An 18,741-nucleotide genomic window follows, 5' to 3' on the forward strand; every position below is an offset into this window, starting at 1 on the left:
AGTTTAAACTAGATCACCAGAATGGACTGACTGAACTAACTGAACCGAATCCATTCGTCTCCACTCGACTCTCAACTGCGCGACATACGTCATCAATTTGGGAACCAGGCGTGTTTGTATAGCCTCTTCCTTTTAACATATCACAATGTGTCACATGAGCAGGGTTGCCATGCCCGTGGTTTCCCCGACAATTGGTTACTTGGAAAACGATGTTGCGGCGAATTGTTCGTGGGCTGCAGGTTTTTGGCCCACTTTTGGCCTACTCTGCACTGCGCCACCATCGCATTCTTTAAAAAAAAATATATATTTTACTTGTGACCGGTTGCTGCTGATTATCAGGCATGAGGGAGGCTGTTACTGAATGAGTGGTGGGAGGCCGGAAGGAGGTGACAGAGCAGCAGTTCTTGATGCTGACGCGAAACTTATAAATGCCTCATGAGCTTAGTTCAACTGTCACATTCCATAAGAACCAAAAATATAAGCTTGTTTTACTCCAATGTTTCTAAAACATTGTAAATGTAAACAAACACTGTAAAGCCTCTTAACATGGTTAAGACAATATTTTTTATATCATGGATGGTCAGTCCTTTCATCCATAGCTCTGTCTATTAATCTGAGAGTGGTTACATTTCTCCAGGCCCATCCCTCAGCTTTTTACCAAAACAGAGGCGGGGTGGCCGTTTTGTTATTGTTTCATCTGTGGATTTGCCCTTTAAARAGCTGCATATTATCAAGATATCAACTTGTCACCAACAAAAGGTAAACAATAGGCCTATAGCAAATGCAGCATATGGCATTCATTTTTCACATTTAAATAGCATTTTTCATTAGTGCATGCCATTCCAAGAGCTCTGCATTTATTTTCCCACTCGAATCAATGAGCCCAATCAGACCTCCACGACAACAAAATCATAAACAACATAGCAGTGCTGGCTAATAAGTCCTTAGTTTTGGGGTCATGCTCAGGAAAAACAATTTGGCTAATCTATCCTTCCATATTTCGAAGTCCTATTCTTAAAAACCAGGGTGTATAGCATTTATTGGAATGACTGGAATTCTGAAAGACTTTGGTTTTTAATGTAAAGATATCATTTAATTGTATTATTATATGTAGTAGAAAGTGAATGGTTAGAAGAAGCCGACATAACCAACCCTATAAAGTAAAATTTAACYTCCATATATGGCCAGCTATGTAAACGTTAACATTGTTTTATTCTGCAATAGATGTGGCTCAACAGTTAAATAAAGGTTAAATAAAGTAAACATACATTTTTGTCTTCTTATAATGCCTCTTAAGGGGAACGTGACGGAATGTAATCACATTACATTACTGAGTTAGGGTAATCCAAAAGTTACGTTACTGATTACATTTTGGAAAGGTAACTAGTAACTGTAATGGATTACATTAGAAGTAACCTACCACCCTCTGCACGTAAAGACACAACTGCTGGAAAAATAGGCCTGAGTTCGTCCAAGTTTGTGCTTCCAAAGATTGTGATCCTCTGTCCAACTTTCATCACTCAAACTCTTCTTCGGATTTATCTATAGTATACACATCCGCAAAGTGGATTGATTTACAATCATACAGTCAAACGAGTTAAATCGACATCCGTTTGATGGGAAAAGTTATTGGCGAGTTTAATAAGTGGTTTTATTTTCCTCTTGGCCGAATGTTAAAATTCCTCGATACATCACGTTAGCTCGCAATAATTGTTATTTTCATGTACAAAAACGAATTTTGATTCTTACGTCGTACGTGATATTCTTATCAATTCGCTCGTACGTATGGAAAAGGGTTTATTGGATAAACGTTGCAATCCTCTTACTGCTGCCCCAAAATTGGGGCTAGTTTTCAGCCTTGTGGCAGGTTTTGGTAGTCATTTCTAGAATGTTAGCTAGACTGGCAACCCTGCACACGAATGTCTCCCTGATAAAATAACGGTAAAAAAAAATCTAAAATAAACAATGAATCTATCTATTAGTCAATCTCTTACAACAACAGAATTGTACAACCTGCTCTGTGTAAATCTTAATCTCTGGTTTGCTAACCAAATCCAACAGCCTGCTAAACGCTCGTTCTCCTCCGGCTGAACGGAGATTTTTCTTCCTGATACTCTGCTACGGTTTTCTCCACGGCTCCGAATATCTCCACACAGCCGCGGATCTATAACGTCGGTACAACATGATTCAAATCTTGTAGCTTTGACATATTAGCAATGGTTATGAAAGTCTATGTTTTCGCTTTATCAAAGAAATGTTGGTTGAAACCTCTATCTCTGATTCTGCTTAGCGTTCTTCTTCTTCTTCTTCGATGAGGTTTAACGGCGGTTGGCATCCAATAAATGTTGAATTACCGCCACCAACTAGAKTGGAGTATAAATCCTTTATACTTTGCATGAAAAAAGTAAAATACCCTACCATCTAACCCTACACTCATTACAACCCCACCACCCTATTRCACTATTTAAATCTATGTAGRCCTACCTCAGGCCAACAACCTGGAAGGACGGGACACCTAGTTTAGCGGCTGGTAGCAACCAGCCAACAATAATAGACCAGTYGAGGCTCCTCAGAGGAGGAAGGGGAGGACCATCCTCCTCAGTGAATTTTATAAAAATMTAAATAGTAAAACATAAAAAGGTTATCCTTTTTKGATAAAACTATACTAAATATATTCACYTRACCAAATAATGTATTAATAGACAKTTTTGCATTGAAGGTCTAGAGTAGCRTCAACAGCACTCTGTAGGGTATCACCATGGTGTAGTCGGAGGACAGCTAGCTCCCYTTCTCCTCTGGGTACATTGACTTCAATACAAAACCGAGGAGGCTCATGGTTCTCACCCCCTTCCATAGACTTACACAGTAATTATGACAACTTCCAGAGGACGTCCACCAACCTATCAGAGCTCTTGCAGCATGAACTGACATGTTGTCCACCCAATCAAAGGATCAGATAATTAATCTAGTACTGAAAGTATAAGCTACAGCTAGCTAGCACTGCAGTGCATAATATGTGGTGAGTAGTTCAGTCAAAAAGAGAGAAAGACAATAGTTGAACAGTTTTGAACAATTTAATTTCTTCCAAAATTAAGGAGAAGCAAGAGAGAGACTGTTATTTTCTTTGTTTCACTTGCTTAGCTAGCAAATGCAGCAAGCTAGTTTAGCCTACTCAAACAGAGGGATGTTATGTTAGCTAGCTGGCTATGACTATCCAACACAACACTGGAACTCTTCCAAGTCAAGGTAAGCTTTTGGTTTTACTCATTTATTACCACTGGGCCCCGCCGGTGTAAGTGCTGAACTGCTTACTGACTGTACACTGTAACATTACTGCATGATTGTAGCGAGTTTACTAACCTATTATTTCTATTAGCTACGTTGACTATGACGTTACTTTAGCTAATATGGTGACAACGATGTAGGCTGTGTGTAGTGGGTTAWGATATGGTTTGGCTTGGAAAGTTTTTTTCTCCTGGTCACATACAGCTGATGTGTTGTGCATTGAAATCCACAAGCGAAGGGAAAAGGTGAGAGAAGGAGAGTGCATAGATGCGAGAAGGTATATAATGTGGCTGCTATGAAAGTGAACTGTGTTTCAGTGTGATCAGGGGTGTATTCATTCTGACGATTCTGTTGAAAAATGTTTCTTAAACGGATGCAGACGGAATGAAACAGGGATAAATATACCTGAATTTGTCCAATAGAAACTCTCGTTTGCAACTGTTGGACTAATGATTACACCTTAGATCAGCTAGATGCAGGCAAGAGTGTACAAGGCAGTATTGAATGTGTCACTGTCTGTCCCCTAAAATGTTTCTATTTGTGACAAATTGACACGTTTTCATTTTTGTCAAAAACAACTTTATATGGAAGAAGTGCTTTATTTGGACGCAGCACCGTGTAACTCGGCACGAGACGGCCCGATGATGTTTCTGCACATAACTTAGCTAGCCAAGTCGCCATGACGTCGCTAGAAGTGTGATCGGATTTCTATTGAGAGAGCAGTTTATGCCATTTCATACTGTATAATGTATATCGCTCTATTGGTGCAAGACTTAACAAATCATTCATTGATAAATGTTGACCCAAACCAAGACATACTACGGTCAGGAGGTTCTATTCACAGAGTGTCTTAAGATAGGGTGCTGATCTAGGATTAGTTTGCATTTTAAATTACAGTGGAGATCTGACCCTAGATCAGCACTCAATCCTGAGCCTTTTGACTAATGGGCTCAGTTGGTTTCCCATCTGCCTAATTGTTCAGGACAGGGTTGGGGAAGAACAGGGAATTGAGCTGATAGAGGATGTATTTAACCTGCCTAATATGAACTTACAGAAGTCATGTTCAACAGAGAAAAATTAGGGTTCACTATGACATCCATTGAAAAACTACTTTATTTAAACAAATGATTTGCTGCATAATATAGATTGTCACAAAAATGTAATAGGCTACTTCAATATTCTAACATGCAGCTCATCAGTACAGATAGAAGATATCTTGTATGTATTGTTCACAATTGAATAGGAACTCCTGTTGTTTAGAAATCCAAGTGTGTGCTCTGTGCTAGACACAGCGGTGAGGATTCTCTGAAGCCAGCAGTGTCCTGGAGGTAGGTCCCTGAAACTGAGCGCTAGATTCAGTTTACCAATCTGATACTGATGGTGATTCCCCTCAACACACATTAATCAGTTTGTTCTGTTGTTTAATTGCCAGAAAACAGAACATAATTATTTAGAAGTTGGGACGTGTTAAGAAATTCACAATGACAAATTTAATTGTGTTGTTTTTCATTTCAGGCTATTATTGCACTCAGTGGTAGTAATATAATTTATGCCCTTTAGTATGAGTGCTCATATGGTGATGTTAGACGATGTTTATAACCAAAGCATTTGTCAGCATCTTGCACTGGTAAGGTTTCTGCCCAGTGTGAACCCGCTGATGAAGTCTTAAATAGGTTAATGGAGGTAACTTTCTGCATACAGGACAGATATATGGTCTCTCTCCTGTATGAGCTCTCAATATGCAATGTCAATTCTATCTTCTGGTTGAAGGCTTTGCCACAGTCTTTGCACTGATATGGTCTCTCCCCTGTATGTATCCTTGAATGAACGGTCAAGTGTCCCTTCTGGTTAAACATTTTGCACATTGTTTGCACTCATAGGGATTCTCTCCTGTGTGTATCCTTGTATGGATGGTCAAGTCTCGCTTCTGGATGAAGCTTTTGCCACATTGTTTGCACAGATAAGGTTTCTCTCCTGTGTGTACCCGTATGTCTGTTCAAATCACCCTTCTGGATGAAGCTTTTGCCACACTGTTTGCACAGAAAAGTTTTTCTCCCTGTGTGTATCTTTAAATGCAAGGTTAAGTTCCCTTACGTGTAAAGCTTTTGCCACATTGTCTACACTGAATAGTTTCTCCCCTGCAGCAGAGCAGTCTGATGAACTGAGAGGGGCTGATCACTGGTTGGGTCTGGTACTATGTAGCCCTCCTCCATCAGCTTCTGTTTGATCTCCTCAGTTATGATGATAGGTAGAGAGCTCCTCTCTCCATCATCCACAGTTTGGTTTTGGTACAGATATGAGGGCTGAGGTGGGTCCTCCTGACTGAGTCTGAGCTCCTTTGTTTTCCTCTTTAATCTTGTGGGTTCTGGTCATCCTGCCCCAGACTGGGCCTCCACTCCTGCTCACAGTTCTGATTTTCAGGGGGAACGCAGGAGGTGACTAGTTGAAGTCTGGAGGGAAAAAATATGAAATCAATGTTTGATCTATATCTTAATGAAATACCTGCCATTTTGTTTGAAATGCCTCTATCTTTGTAATGTAGATATAGGTCTGTTTGAATTGCTGACTTTATCAAATTCTGCAAAAAGAAGACAATTTTGTTAGTCTACACTACAGCATGTGTTTCAACCAATGACTGCATATAAATGGACAAAGCCATCGTTTCACATGACACCGTTCTTTCCTTTGTGAAGACTCAATAAGCTATGCAAATGACGTGGAAAGTAGCCCATTTTTGAAAGGTCTTCAGCGCAAAAACGTTATAAAAGGCATCTGGCAGAAGTACATTCAACCACAAACATCGTTTTTTTTTTTATACATCTTAAAATAGCCACGTTTTCATCAATTTGATGATATAATCGTCAATCCAATTCAAAAGACCAGGGACACGAACACGGAGGTAAGACATAGGAATGAGTCACTTGCACACGGTATAACGCATTTGAAGCCAAGGAAATAAATTAGAGTCCATCTAACTGACGTTATTCCATTGGCCATACGTCCTTTTCACTGAGTCTTGCCCCGCTACTGGACGGACAAGTGTAGTGACTGTTTGTACCGCAAAATGGAGGAGAGCCCGTTTTCGTCAGAGATCGCATTCATTTTGGGAGATTGCAAAATATGACATTTTCATTCAAAACAGGAGAAACATTATTTCAGGTGWCAATAAAACATGTTGCGTTTTGATTATTTTTCCTCAACTTGTTTCTATAACTTTTTAGCAAGTCAAGGAATGGCTAATTGTTTACAATTTGCTAGCCATCCCATTAACCAATTGGCGAAAACCAAATATTTTCCTCTTCTGTGGTTTGGTAACTTCCTGTTCTACAATGGACTCTGGCCGGACTGAAGGCGCAGAGTTTGTAAATATTCAAAGTATGCAGCATTCGTTTCGCAAGGTGCTGCTGCGATGCGGACCGTCCCTATTGAAATGTATGACATCCGGCGCAACGGACTGCAAAATTGGGCCAGAGAGGAAGCGAGAGGTTTTACTCTGCCCTAAATCTGTCCGTGAAAATAAGCCCACAAAGTGAGGAATTTTTGTAAGGTCAATGAGAGTGCCGAAACGACTATATCGGAGTTGTACCTTTTGAGCAGTGCAGTCGGAAAGTATTCAGACCCCTTCACTTTTTCCACATTTTGTTAAGTTACAGCCTTATTCTAAAATGGATTAAATTGTTTTCCTCGTCAATCTACACACAATACCCCATAATGACAAAGCGAAAACAGTTTTTTTTTAAATTTTAGCAAATGTATTAAAAATATTCAGATTTTTCTGCTATGAGACTCGAAATTGAGCTCAGGTGCATCCTGTTTTTATTGATTATCTTTGAGATGTTTCTACAACTTGATTGGAGTCCACCTGTGGTAAATTCAATTGATTGGACATGATTTGGAAAGGAACACACCTGTCTATATAAAGATACTACAGTTGACAGTGCATGTCAGAGCAAAAACCAAGCCATGAGGTCACGGGAATTGTCTGTAGAGCTCCGAGACAGGATTGTGTTGAGGCACAGATCTGGGGAAGGGTACCAAAACATTTCRGCAGCATTGAAGGTCCCCAAGAACCCAATGGACTACATCATTTTTAAATGGAAGAAGTTTGGAACCACAAAGACTTTTCCTYGAGCTGGCRGACCCGCCAAACTGAGCAATRGTGGGAGAATGGKCTTGGTCAGGGAGGTGCACCTAAAGACTCTCAGACCATGAGAAACAAGATTCTCTGGTCTGATGAAACCAAGATTGAACTCTTTGGCCTGAATGCCAAGCGTCACGTCTAGAGGAAACCAGGCACCATCCCTACGGTGAAGCATGGCGGTGGCAGCATCATGCTGTGAGGATGTTTTTCAGCAGCAAGGACTGAGAGACTAGTCAGGATCAAGGCAAAGATGAATGGAGCAAAGTACAGAGAGATCCTTGATGAAAACCTGCTCCAGAGCGCTCAGGACCTTAGACTGGGGCAAAGGTTCACCTTCCAACAGGACAACGACCCTAAGCACACAGCCAAGACAACGCAAGCGTGGCTTCGGGACATGTCTCTGAATGTTCTTGAGTGGCCCAGCCAGAGCCCGGACTTGAACCCGATCGAACATCTCTGGAGAGACCTGAAAACAGATGTGCAGCAACGCTCCCCATCCAACTTGACAGAGGATGAGAGGACCTGCATAGAAGAAATCAGAGAAACTCCCCAAATGCAGGTGTGCTTAGGTTGTAGTGCATACATACTAATGCTAAATTGTAATTATTTCACCTCGATGGCCTATTTATTGCCTTACCTCCCTAATCTTCTACATTTGCACACACTGTACAAAGATTTTTCTATTGTGTTATTGACTGTACGTTTGTTTATCCCATGTGTAACTGTGTTGTTTTTGTCGCACTGCTTTGCTTTATCTTGGCCAGGTCGCAGTTGTAAATGAGACCTTGTTCTCAACTGGCCTACCTGGTTAAATATATATATATTTTTATAAATACCCAAGAAGACTCAAGGCTGTAATCGCTGCCAAAGGTGCTTCAACAAAGTACTGAATAAAGGGTCTTATTACTTATGTGATATCAGTGACGTGATCAACCTGTTTGTTTGTCATTATGGGGAATTGTGTGTAGATTGATGAGAAGAAAAAAACAATTGAATCAATTTTAGAATTAAGGCTGTAACATAACAAAATATGGAAAAAGTCACGGGGTCTGACTACTTTACGAATGCACTGTATGTATTGGCCATTAAGAGGCTTTGAAGCCATCGGTCAGCCATGTGGAGTAACAAAGTATGAGTCATAATACCCATAAAACCTAGCGGTCAAAGAAGGAAATGGTTCCAATCGTTTTTACACCATTCATTTTTCCCATAGGGGATTTTAGAAACATTAAAAATAAGGGCTGGGCTTCATGTAGCTAACCCTGGCGTGACGTTTTGATAACTGTGTAAATCTCTCTAGGACAAATTGACTTATCAATATATTTGCCTGTATTTAACCCCCCCCCAAAAAAAATAAAAAAATAATAATATTTATGCACATTTCTGCATTAATGTGTCTGTAATAGAATACATGTGGCAGAAATTAATGTAGACATGAATCAATGCTTTTATATAGCTTCCCGAAGTGCCAAGATGGAGGCGCGGTGGCTTCGACCCAGCACCCCTAGCAGTCATTTAGTGTATATATATATGTATATATAAGTCATTGGGATAGATGTGGTAAAGAGGTCAATGGTAGCAGACCATGGGGGATAGGACGCTGGATTGGCGTACATTCAACAAATCTGATCTAACAGAGTGGATATTTGTCAAATCCATCATGATTGCTGTATTGTAACATGCCCACACTGTGGTTACTAAAATCCGATTGGATATATTTGGGTGTTTTCACTGCATAAAATGTAGAAGTCTTCACTTTTCAGGTTTGGAAAAAGTGTGCTAAATGCTAACTCCCATTCGTATAAACTGGTAGCATAGTTAGCACATAGAAATAGGTGGTGGTAACGTTAGTCAGTAGTTTTGAACTGTAATGCAGTTGATTGATGACGATGTCATGAACATGTATTGGTGTTGACATCTATACAGCATTATACTCCGATCTTTACCTCAACATAGTGTGACATACACATATAATTAAACTGTAGGCTAATGTTGCTGGGGGGCAATGGGGAGATTCGGGATGGAGATGCAGGTGGAAAACGGTGCAGTCTTTTTACTTCATGCTATCCTGGCTGAGACTGCGCTACTGGATGTCAAGCACAGGGAAACGGACTCGAATTTCGTGGCTTCAAAGGGAGGGGGCAGTCGTTTTACCCCGAATTCAAGYAAGCAATGTTGCGTTCAGAGTGCGCATATTACAAACTGCCACTGAATTCTCTAGTCTTGTAACGTTAATCTACAAATCAAATATCTTCGTGACAACAACTGTAGCTCGCTACAAACCTGCTCCATGTAACTTAATCTCTGGTTGGAAAACCATGTCCAACAGCCTCCGTAGGCGCTCGATCTCCTCTGCTGAACGGCAGATTTGTTCCTGATACTCCGCTATAGTCTTCTCCGCGGCCACGAATATCTCCACAGCAGCTGTCGACAAACGCTCGGTGACGAACACATTAAACAACTGTAGTTTGGACATATTGGCGATGGTTATGGAAGTCTAGCTGTTCGTTTGATCAAATAAATGTTGGTTGAAACCTCTGTCTGATTAGCCTAGGCTAGCGTCTACTCCACAACCTTTGTAAACAACAATTGTGCACTGTGCTCCTTTCTAGTGTTGCCAGGTTGAGAAAACATTTCCAGACCAATGACTACACGGACAAGGCCTAAAAACCAGCCCCAAAAATGTTTTGCGCAGCAAGAGATGAGTTGACACATTTATCCTTTCTCTATAACAGTATCGAGAGAATTAAAGAAAATCGACGTAAGAAGCCAAATTCGGTTTTATCAAAATAATAATTCGTGCGAGCTAACGTGATGTAATAWAGGAATGAGAGCGTAATTCGCCGTTATTAAACTCGCCAGATCATTTTCCATCAATGAATATCGTTTTAACTCGTTTGATTGCTATGATTGTAAATAAATCCCTTTTGCGCACGTCCATAAATATAGCTTAAAATCTGACTGGAGCGTTTAAGTGACGAAAGTTGGACACAGGGTCGGTGTACTTTTTGGCCAAGAAATATTTCCTATTAGATGAAAGGATAGAAKATTAGTAAAGGGTCGTTCTTCCTTTATTTGATTTGAATCTGAAATCAAACAAACTGAAATCAAACTAACCCTAAAGTAAATATTAAATAACGAGAAACGGAATAATGATTTGATTTTTCAAATGTTGTTTTTACATATCGGTTCTGGTTCGATCCGTGCACCGTATGTTTTGGCCAATTAATAGTCGTGGCTTCCAGACAACACAGAACATATAAATGCGTCTTCATGTGTTTAATCTGCATATGTAATCGAATAAACAAACAATATTTATTTGTAAAAAAAAGTTTCTCATTCTAATGAGTTGATGATTGACACTCAACGTAGTGGGTCATGTGACCAGTCCTGAGTCCAAATTGGCCTAGGTCAGTGAGACAGTCACTTGAACTTCCAAAACTTTTACAACCTTTAACGACTAACCTGTAGCCTACATAATTGTGTATAGGCTCTATAACATGCCACTGATCACCACAAGCTTCAGTGCCWACGAGTTTAGACAACATGACCACATGGGCAGTCAGCCGCGGTCCGTTGAAATTCGCGAGTCCAGACCACTTATAGAGCAGCCAAAGTGCACCGTTGGGCTTATTTTCTACCTTAACTCACAAGATATAATTCCAAAACAATTTATACGAGTTTTGTGTAAATGGGGATGATCATACGATGACAAATGTTTCATTTGGGATATGTATTTGTAACATTTTGTCAAGATTAGTTTTATCCCAAGCTGAATCTTATCTGGTACAAATTGGAAACACCTGGAACACTATAAACACCAAGCKATTGTCAGGCGTCAGCGGAATAACAATAATKCAGCATATATTTTGGCTGCRATTCAGCAGATTGTTGCTCTCCAACATAACCCGCGGCTGCGCYGGCGGTTGGTGTAATGCGCATATTCTCAACAACCTGAGCCCCTTGCAGACACACAGTGATGGAGTATAAATACAGGCGAGGAGATATTCAGACTGCTCGACCTTGTGTCCCCTCATTCAGCCAACCAACCCACTGCAATTTTGCYCGGAGTGCTGAGGTGCAGCATCGAACAGCATTGTGTTTTTACGTAGTGGGGAGTTCTCTCCAGCTCCTTGGGGATGGACACGTCATCAGAACATAAAAAAATAAAAAACAATGTGTGCAGTAGAGGGTTAGTTACTGTAGATATGTGTGCAGTAGAGGGTTAGTTACTGTAGATATGTGTGCAGTAGAGGGTTAGTTACTGTAGATATTGTGTGCAGTAGAGGGTTAGTTACTGTAGATATGTGTGCAGTAGAGGGTTAGTTACTGTAGATATGTGTGCAGTAGAGGGTTAGTTACTGTAGATTGTGTGCAGTAGAGGGTTAGTTACTGTAGATATGTGTGCAGTAGAGGGTTAGTTACTGTAGATATGTGTGCAGTAGAGGGTTAGTTACTGTAGATATGTGTGCAGTAGAGAGTTAGTTACTGTAGATATGTGTGCAGTAGAGGGTTAGTTACTGTAGATATGTGTGCAGTAGAGGGTTAGTTACTGTAGATATGTGTGCAGTAGAGGTTAGTTACTGTAGATATGTGTGCATAGAGAGGTTAGTTACTGTAGTAGTTGTTAAGTAGATATGTGTATAGTATATGAGTATAGTTGTGGTAAAAGGAAACAGACTGATATTTATTTTATTACGTTTTTTGGCAGGGACAATGCACAACAAAAACATAGGCTGTCTCAGAGCACTGAGAAAACATATCGCACCAGATTTAGCGAATAGCTCATTTCCATCTGTAGTACTTAAAACATCCAGACATGGAAACATATACAAAACAGAAAAAATAAATACATCTTACAGTAAAAAAAACTACAACTGATCAGGACATAACACAGAAGTCAGAACATTGTGGTGCAGTGTGCTAGAGCACTGTGGAGGAAATAAGACAACCGGGGTTCAAATCAAGAAATCAATCAAAATTACTTGTAGATTATAGTGTTATTTATTTTCATTCAAAAAAAGTCTGCGAAATGTATAGGCCTAGCCTATGTTTCACATGAAATGGTGGGTCACTAGTCGTCTTTGCTTATGACGCAAGCGGCAGTTGAACTAAGATCTGGATGCATTTAAGTTAACTTTTTCAAGAATGAACATATTCATTTATAAGTGCAAAATGTATGTAGTAACTGCTGATTGCCCCTTTAAGTTACACCGCAACTGGGAAACTAGGCTCTGATCCTTCGGTCCTCCTGGACTGTGTCACCTTCAGTGTTCTCCAGACAGTCCATAGGGAAAGTGCTACACACTTCGAAAACCAAATTGGCAATGAGGTAGGCTAGGCTATTGGGTTACAGAGTTTATTTGTCCAATAATGTAGGCTACTATACCGTTGCAGGGTCACCAAGTGGCTCGATATATACAGTGCATTCGGAAACTATTCAGACCCCTTCCCCTTTTCCACATTTTGTTARGTTACAGCCTTATTCTAAAATTGATACAATTATCATGATCAATCTACACACAATAACCCATAATGACAAAGCGACAACAGGTTTTTAGACATTTTTTTACAAATGTATTAAAAATAAAAAAGATACCTTATTTACATATGGTACCAGTCAAGTTTGGACACCTAGTCATTCAAGGGTTTTTCTTTATTTTTACTATTTTCTACATTTGTAGAATAATAGAAGACATCAAAACTATGAAATAACACAGATGGAATCGTGTATTAACAAATCCAAATATATTCTTCAAAGTAGCCACAATTTGCCTTGATGACAGCTTTGCACACTCTTGGCATTCTCGCTACCAGCTTCACCTAGAATGCTTTTCCAACAGTCTTGAAGGAGGTCCCATATATGCTGAGCACTTGTTGGCTGCTTTTCCTTCACTCTGCAGTCCAACTCATCCCAAACCATCTCAATTGGGTTGATGTCAGGTGATTGCGGAGGCCAGGTCATCTGATGCAGCATTTCATCACTCTCCTTCTTGGTCAAATATCCCTTACATAGCCTGGAGGTGTGTTGGGTCATTGTCCTGTTGAAAAACAAATGATAGTCCCACGAAGCGCAAACCAGATGGGATGGTGTATCGCTGCAGAATGCTGTGGTAGCCATGCTGGTTAAGTGTCCCTTGAATTCTAAATACATCAGACAGTGCCACCAGCAAAGCACCCCCACACATCACACCTCCTCCATGCTTCAATGTGGAAACCACACATGCAGAGATCATCCGTTCACCTACTCTGCGTCTCAAAGACACAGCGGTTCGAACCAAAAATCTCAAATTTGCACTCATCAGACCAAAGGACAGATTTRCASCYGTCTAATGTCCATTGCTCATGTTTCTTGGCCCAAGCAAGTCTCTTTTTCTTATTATTGGTGTCCTTTAGTAGTGGTTTCGTTGCAGCAATTCAACCATGAAGGCCTGATTCACGCAGTCTCCTCTGAATAGTTGATGTTGAGATGTGTCGGTTACTTGAACTCTGAAGCATTTATTTGGGATGCAATCTGAGGTGCATTTAACTCTAATGAACTTATCCTCTGTAGCAGAGGTAACTCTGGGTCTTCCTTTCCTGTGGTGGTGCTCATGAGAGCCAGTTTCATCATAACGCTTGATGTTTTTTGCGACTGCACTTGAAGAAACTTTAGAGCTGTTCTTGGTCGTTTACCAAATACGGCTATCTTCTGTATACCCCCCTACCTTGTCACAACACAACTGGCTGGCTCAAATGCATTAAGAAGGAAATAAATTCCACAAATGAACAAGGCACACCTGTTAATTGAAATGCAATCCAGTTAACTACCTCATGAAGCTGGTTGAGAGAATGCCAAGTGTGTGCAAAGCTGTCAAGGCAACGGGTGGCTACTTTGAAGAATCTCAAAATATAAAATACATAACACGTAGTAAAAAAAGTGTTATTTCATAGTTGATGTCTTCACTATTATTCTACAATGTAGAAAATAGTATAAATAAAGAAAAACCCTGACTGGTACTGTAAGTGTTCAGACCCATTGCTATGAAACTCGAAATTGAGCTCAGGTGCATCCTGTTTTCATTGATCATCCTTGAGATGTTTCTACAACTTGGAGTCCACCTGTGGTACATTCAATTGATTGTACATGATTCGGAAAGGCACACACCTGTCTATATAAGGTCCCACAGTTGACAGTGCAWGTCAGAGCAAAAACCAAGCCATGAGGTCGAAGGAATTGTCTTGTTGAGCTCCGAGACAGGATTGTGTCGAGGCACAGATCTGGGGAAGGGTACCAAAACATTTCTGCAGCATTGGAGGCCATTGGGTTCTTGGGGACCTTCAATCTAAAATGGAAGAAGTTTCGAACCACCAAGATTCTTCCTAGAGCTGGCCGCCCAGCCAAACTGAGCAATCAGGGGAAAAGGGCATTGGTCAGGGAGGTGACCAATGGTCACTGACAGAGTTCGTCTGTGGAAATGGGAGAACCTTAACGTAGTGGGTCACTTGACCAAGTCCTGAGTTCCAAATTGGCCTAAGGTCAGTGAGACAGTCACTTGAACTTCCAAACTTTTACACAACTATTCAACGACTTATCCTGTTTAAGCCTACACATAATTTGTGTATGAGGCTGCTGATAAACATTGCCACTGATCACGAGAACGTAGCATTATCAGTGACCAACTTGAGTTTAAGACAACCATGGAACCACATGGGGCAGTGCAGCCGCGGTCCCGTGAAATTCGCGAGTCCAGGACCACTCACTCACGCACGCCAGGCCAATAGTGCACGCGTTGCGGGCTTATTGTTCTACCTTAACTCAAAGATAGTAATTCGATAAACATTTATAACGCATCGAGTTTTGCTGTAAAGTGGGGTAATGATCATCGACTGTGTATAAACTGTTTCATTTAGGATATGTATTTGTAAGCATTTTGTCAAGATTATTTATCCGAAGCTGAAATCTTATACTGGTTAAAATTGGAAACAACCGTGGAACACTAATAGAACACCAAGCCATTGTCAGGCCGGTAGCGGAATAACAATAATCCAGCATATATTTTGGGCCTTGCCATTGCAGCAGATTGTTGCCTCTCCAACATAACCCGGGCTGCGGGCAGGGCGGTTGGTGTAAATGCGCATATTCTCAACACACCTGAGCCCCTTGCAGACACACAGTGATGGAGTATAAATATACAGGCGAGGGAGATATGTCAGACCTGCTCGACCTTGGTGTCCCTCATTCAGGCCAAACCAACCCACTGCAATTTTTGCGCGGAGTGCTGAGGTGGCACATCGACAGCATTGTGTTTTTACGTAGTGGGAGTGTTCTCTGCCAGACCTTGGGGAATGGACACGTCATCAAGAACATGAAAAAAATAAAAAAACAATGTGTTGCAGTAGAGGTTAGTTTACTGTAGTATGTGTGGCAGGTAGAGGGTTAGTTACCTGTACATATGTTGTGCAGTGAGGGTTAGTTAGCTGTAGAATAATGTGTGCAGTAGAGGGTTAGTTTACTGTAGATATTGTGTGCAGTAGAGAGTTTAGTTACTGTAGATATGTGTGCAGTAAGAAGTTAGTTACTGTAGGATATGTGTGCAGTAAGAGGGTTAAGTTCACTGTGATATGTGTGCAAGGGTAGAGGGTTAGTTACCTTGGTAGATGTGTGCAGGTAGAGGGTTAGTTACTGTAGATCATGTGTGCAGTAGAGAGTTAGTTAATGTAGATATGTGTGGGCTTAAAAGGAAAACAGACTGATATTTATCTTTAAATTACGTTTGTTTTGGCAGGGCAAATGCACACAAAAACATAGGCTGTAAATCAGAGCAATGAAGAAAACATAATCGCATCCAGAATTTAGGAATAGCTTGCATTTCGCATCTGTAGTACTTAACAAAATCAGACATGGAAACATCATACTAATAACAGGGGAAAAAATAAATCATCTTACAGTAAAAAAACTACAACTGATGAGGACATAACACAGAAGTCAGAACATTGTGGTGCAGTGTGCTAGAGACTGTGGAGGAAATAAGACAGACGCGGGGTTCAAATCATGAAAATCATCAAAATTACTTTAGATTATAGTGGTTATTTAATTTTCACAAAAAAGTCTGCGAATGTAATAGGCCTGAGCCTATGTTTTCACATGAAAAAATGATGGTCACTAGTCGTCGGGCGGATGAACGCAAGCGGCAGTTTGAACTAAGATCTGGATGCATTTAGTTAACTTTTTCAAGAATGAACATATTCATTTATAAGTGCAAAATGTATGTAGTAAACTGCTGATTGCCCTTTACAGTTACCAGCCGCAACTGGGAAACTAGGCTCTGATCCTTCGGTCTCTCCTGTGACTGTGTCAGCCTTCAGTTGTTGTCTCCAGACAAGTCTATAGGGAAAGTGCTACACACTATCGAAAACCAAATTGGGCCAATGAGGTAGGCTAGGCTATGGGTTACAGAGTTTTTTGTCCAATAATGTAGGCTAATATAACGTTGCAGGGTACCAAAGTGGCTAGATATATACGTGCATTCGGAAACTATTCAGACCCCTTCCCCTTTTCACATTGTTTGTTATGTAACAGCCTTATGTCTAAAATTGATAAGAAAAAAAAAAAAAAAAAAAATAATCATGATCAAGTCTACACACCAATAACCCATAATGACAAAGCGACAACAGGCTTTTTAGACCATTTTTACAAATGTAGATTAAACAATAAAAAGAAAGATACGCTTATTTTACATATGTAACCAGTCCAAGCTTTTGGGAACACTGCTACCGTCACCAGTCAGGGTTTTTCTTTATTTTACCTATGTCTTGTACATTTGTAGAAATAATGATGAAGAGACATCAAACTATGAAATAAACACAATGTTTTACTACGTGTATTAATAATCCAAATTTTAGTATTCTTCAAAGTAGCCACAATTTGCCTGATGGACAGGTTTATGCACTACTCTTGGCATTGCTGCTACCGCTCAGGCTTCACCTAGAATGCTTTTCAAACCAGTCCTTTGAAGGAGGGTCCCATATATGCTGAGCACTTGTTGGCTGCTCTTTTTCGCTTCAACTGCTGCAGTGCAACTCATCCCAAACCATCTCAAAGATTGGGTTGAATGTCAGGTGATTGGGAGGCCAGGTTCATCTGATGCAGGCATTTCCATCACTCCCTTTCTTGGTCAATATCCCTTACATAGCCTGGAGGTTGGTTGGGTCATTGTTCCTCTGTTGAAAAACAAATGATAGTCACGAAGCGCAAAAACCAGATGGGTTGGTGTATCGCTGGCAGAATTGCTGTGGTAGCCATGCTGGTTAAGTTGTCCGCTTGAATTCTAAATACATCAGCAGTGCCACCAGAAAAGCACTCCCCCACACATCATCAGGAGAGTGGCCCGCGTACGAGTTCGGGGATGGGGTCTGGACGGCCATGGTCTCCGGTCCGCACGGCTCAGACTGCGAGGTGTTCGTTGCGTGACTCCTCAGTTATCCCTGGCCTCGGTCGAGGTCACTCACAGGACAAACGACCCTAACACAACAGCGCAAGAACCAACGGCAGAGAGTGCCTTTCAGGACAGTCTCTGAATGTCCTTTGGAGTGGCCACGGCTAGGCGCGGCCGGACTGAAACCGATCTTAGTGACATCTTGGAGTAGACCATGAAAAATAGACTGTGCAAGCTACGCTTTCCCCATCCACCCTGACAGCAGCCATTAGAGAGGATTTGCCATAGGAGACAATTTGAGAAGCACACCCCCAAATGACAGGCACTGTGCCACATGCTTGTAGCGTCTTACCCAAAGAAGACCTGCACACTTGTAATCCACTAGCAAAGGTCGATTCAGACCAACAGTACTGACGTAATGGGTCTGAATATTTAAGTACAATGTGGATATAAATATTTATTTATAACATTTGCGCAAAAAACTTCTAAAAACTGTTTTTGGCTGTTCGCCCTTGATAAGGGTAAGTTCTTAGTGTTAGATTGAGGGAAAAAGCGAACAAATGTAATACATTGTAGAACGAATCAAGGCCTGTAACGTAACAAAATGGGGAAAAAGTAATTCTGTACTCAAACGCCTGTAAGACATTAAAAAGTAACCTCAATGGATACTCGAAACAACCTGTTAAACAGACTTCCTCTTCTGCGCTGAATTTCTAGCTATTTTATGCTACTAACGCGCATTCTGTGTGACAGAACGACCGGCGTCGGATAAATTAATGCCACACGGATTTCACACAGTATGTGTACATTTTTCCTGCAGCCTATATTCGCATTCGCTTGAGCAGTATGCATGCTGTTTGTCAAGTGTCAATGAGGGTCCAAAGAAGAGACTCATAG

General features: G+C 40.8%; 1 pseudogene; it reads right to left on the minus strand.

Annotated features, from left to right (window-relative positions):
• Positions 1-4,751: 4,751 nt before the first annotated feature.
• On the minus strand, positions 4,752-9,902 carry LOC111956461 (zinc finger protein 239-like; annotated as a pseudogene).
• Between the last annotated feature and the right edge of the window lie 8,839 nt (positions 9,903-18,741).

The sequence above is a fragment of the Salvelinus sp. IW2-2015 genome, linkage group LG32, assembly GCF_002910315.2.
Source record: "Salvelinus sp. IW2-2015 linkage group LG32, ASM291031v2, whole genome shotgun sequence".
In the NCBI taxonomy this organism is placed as follows: domain Eukaryota; kingdom Metazoa; phylum Chordata; class Actinopteri; order Salmoniformes; family Salmonidae; genus Salvelinus; species Salvelinus sp. IW2-2015.